Here is a 3,248-nt window from a genome sequence, read left to right as displayed (position 1 = left end):
TGCTCTGTAAGGCACATTAAAGGGTGTGGGCCCTGCAACACCACCTGTAGTTCGCATTGTGCGTTGGAAGGCACAAAGTAAGCAGACGGGAGAAGTCAGGATAGTGCGCAAGGGCATAGAAGGGAGGGGCTCAAGAAAAGAGAAGTGGAAACAGACAGCAAACTAGGCTGGAGAGAGACCTGAGACAAAGAGATCTGAATTATACCAGAGCCAACCAGGGGAAAGCACAAATGCAGCCCCCCCCCCTACCACAAATTATGCAGTCGAGTTTCCCACATTTGGGGAAATCACAGAGGTCAGCATACCCAGAATGCAATGAATGAACCTCACCCTGGGAAAACAATCTTCATGACCATGGTATCACCTATGCAAAATAAGTATGATTTGAGATAGGGCTGGGGAGGGCCGCTGCTCAGGCACACCTCCGTCAAGTAAAGGAGATTCAACTGAGGCAGTACAAGGGAGCTCTCATCTGGGGACAACAACTGCAGGGAGAACACATTTTCAGACGAATGTGGGAGGGCAGAAGGCTGCCTAATACTGAAGCACCCCCCAAACAACAAACCAAATGCAACAACTAGTGCAAGCATTCCTGGGGGAATGCCTGCAGCAGATGGATTCGCATATGGTGATGTCATCCAAGCAATGGGCATAGTTGGCTTCAACCCTCGTCTGCATATGAAAAGAGAAAATGGTCACGCAGGGCATGGCGGCCTTTGTGGGGTTGCGCTTGGATGACCCCTAGATCGCTTTATACACCCCCATCAGTGTGGGGCTCATGTTGGCCATGCCCAAGCCCCTGAAGCATTCAAGCTGATTTCTTGCAGCAGCTGGACCCAGTAACAGCTCCAGAGTTGATCTACAAGACAAGTAAAAGGGTGTGAGCCCTGCAGCACCACCTGTAGTTTGCATACACACTTATATAGGACAGCATCTCTTATATGCCCCAGGGGCAATAATAGTAGCCTTATCTAGGGTATCCGTCCATGCCGCTACAGCACTACACACCCAGGCCGACGCAATTGCCGGTCTGAGTAAGGTACCTGAATGTGTATAAATGGACTTCAGGGTAATCTCCTGTTTGCGGTCAGCAGACTCTTTGAGGGTAGCCGTATCCTGGGACGGGAGGGCTACCTTCTTGGATAAGCGTGTTAATGCTTTGTCCACCCAAGGGGAGGATTCCCATCGTAACCTATCCGTTGATGGGAAAGGATACGCCATAAGAATCCTTTTGGAAATCTGCAGGGGATTCCCAAGCTTTTTCACATAACTCGTTCAGCTCGTGTGAGGGGGGAAAGGTTACCTCAGGCTTCTTTCCCTTGTACATATGTACCCTCTTGTCAGGGATAGGGGGCTCCTCTGTGATGTGCAAAACATTTTTTATTGCCATAATCATATATCAAATGTATTTTGCCAATTTTGGCTGTAACTTTGCATCATCGTAATCGACACTGGAGTCAGAATCCGTGTTGGTATCTGTGTCAACAATCTGGATAGTGGGCGCTTATGAGACCCTGACAGTCCCTGCGACATAGGATCAGGCATGGGTTGAGACCCTGACTGTCCCAAAGCTTCAGCCTTGTCTAATCTTTTGTGCAATGAGTTTACACTAGCACTTAAAACATTCCACATATCCATCCAATCAGGTGTCGGCGGAGACACCACGTTCATTTGCTCCCGCTCCTCTCTAATATAGCCTTCTTCCTCAGACATGTCGACACACGCGTACCGACACACCACACACACAGGGAATACTTTTACTGAAGACATTTCCCCCACAAGGCCCTTTGGAGAGACAGAGAGAGAGTATGCCAGCACATACCCCAGCGCTATATAACCCAGGAATAGCACAGTAACTTAATGTTTGCACAGTAGCGCTGCTGTATGTAATTTGCGCCGAATTATGTGCCCCCCCCCCCCCTCTCTTTTCAACCCTCTTGTCTACCGTGGTATAAGCAGGGGAGAGTCCGGGGAGCTTCCTCTCAGCGGTGCTGTGGAGAAAAAATGGCGCTGGTGAGTGCTGAGGGAGAAGCCCCGCCCCCTCGGCGGCGGGCTTCTGTCCCGCTTAAACTGTACAATTGGCGGGGGCTCATACATATATACAGTGCCCAGCTGTATATATGTTATATTTTTGCCAAAAAGAGGTTTATATTGCAGCCCAGGGCGCCCCCCCTGCGCCCTGCACCCTTACAGTGACCGGAGTATGTGAGGTGTATGGGAGCAATGGCGCACAGCTGCAGTGCTGTGCGTTACCTCAATGAAGATCATGAAGTCCTCTTGCGCCTCTGAAGTCTTCTTTTCTTCTCATACTCACCCGGCTTCTATCTTCCGGCTCTGCGAGGGGGACGGATGGCGAGGGTGAGATCCTGCGTACCAATCCCTTTGGAGCTAATCCCTTTGGAGCTAATGGTGTCCAGTAGCTTAAGAAGCAGGACCTTGCAACTCGGAGAGTAGGGCTGCTTCTCTCCCCTCAGTCCCTCGATGCAGGGAGTCTGTTGCCAGCAGTGCTCCCTGAAAATTAAAAACCTAGCAAAATACTTTCTGTCAGAAAGCTCAGGAGAGCTCCTGAAAAGCACCCAGTCTCCACTGGGCACAGTATCAAACTGAGGTATGGAGGAGGGGCATAGAGGGAGGAGCCAGTGCACACCCAGAACTAAAGTCTTTCTTAAAGTGCCCATGTCTCCTGCGGAGCCCGTCTATCCCCATGGTCCTTACGGAGTCCCCAGCATCCTCTAGGACGTTAGAGAAAATAGGATTTTAATACCTACCGGTAAATCCTTTTCTCTTAGTCCGTAGAGGATGCTGGGCACCCGTCCCAGTGCGTACTGTGTCTGCAGTTATTAAATGGCCCTTAACTCCAGAACATTTATGTGGTGACAACTTTCCCGACTTGACCATCTTCCTTGGACGTTTTCCCCCTGTGTGACTGCTCCCCAGCCTCGGAGGGTTGCATCCATGGTCCCTAGGATCCAGTCCTGGATCCCGAACCTTCGCCCCTCTAGGAGGTGAGAACTGTGCAGCCACCAATGGAGTGAGATTCTGGTCTTGGAAGACAGGATTATCCTCCGGTGCGTGTGTAGGTGGGATCCGGACCACTTGTCCAACAGGTCCCACTGGAACACTCTGGCATGGAACCTGCCAAACTGAATGGGCTCGTAGGCCGCAACCATCTTCCCCAGCAACCAAATGCATTGATGGATTAACACTCTTGCTGGTTTCAGAATTTGTTTGACCAGACTCTGGATCTC

The 3,248-nt window shown here is 50.7% G+C and overlaps 1 non-coding gene across 1 annotated transcript; it reads right to left on the bottom strand.

Annotated features, from left to right (window-relative positions):
• Positions 1-215: 215 nt before the first annotated feature.
• On the bottom strand, positions 216-381 carry LOC134996712 (U1 spliceosomal RNA). The gene has a single exon (XR_010199292.1). It is a non-coding gene; the product is annotated as a U1 spliceosomal RNA (small nuclear RNA).
• Positions 382-3,248: the final 2,867 nt, after the last annotated feature.

This window comes from Pseudophryne corroboree, unplaced genomic scaffold, assembly GCF_028390025.1.
Source record: "Pseudophryne corroboree isolate aPseCor3 unplaced genomic scaffold, aPseCor3.hap2 scaffold_1430, whole genome shotgun sequence".
Classification (NCBI taxonomy): domain Eukaryota; kingdom Metazoa; phylum Chordata; class Amphibia; order Anura; family Myobatrachidae; genus Pseudophryne; species Pseudophryne corroboree.
This window is presented reverse-complemented; position numbering and strand designations above follow the sequence as displayed.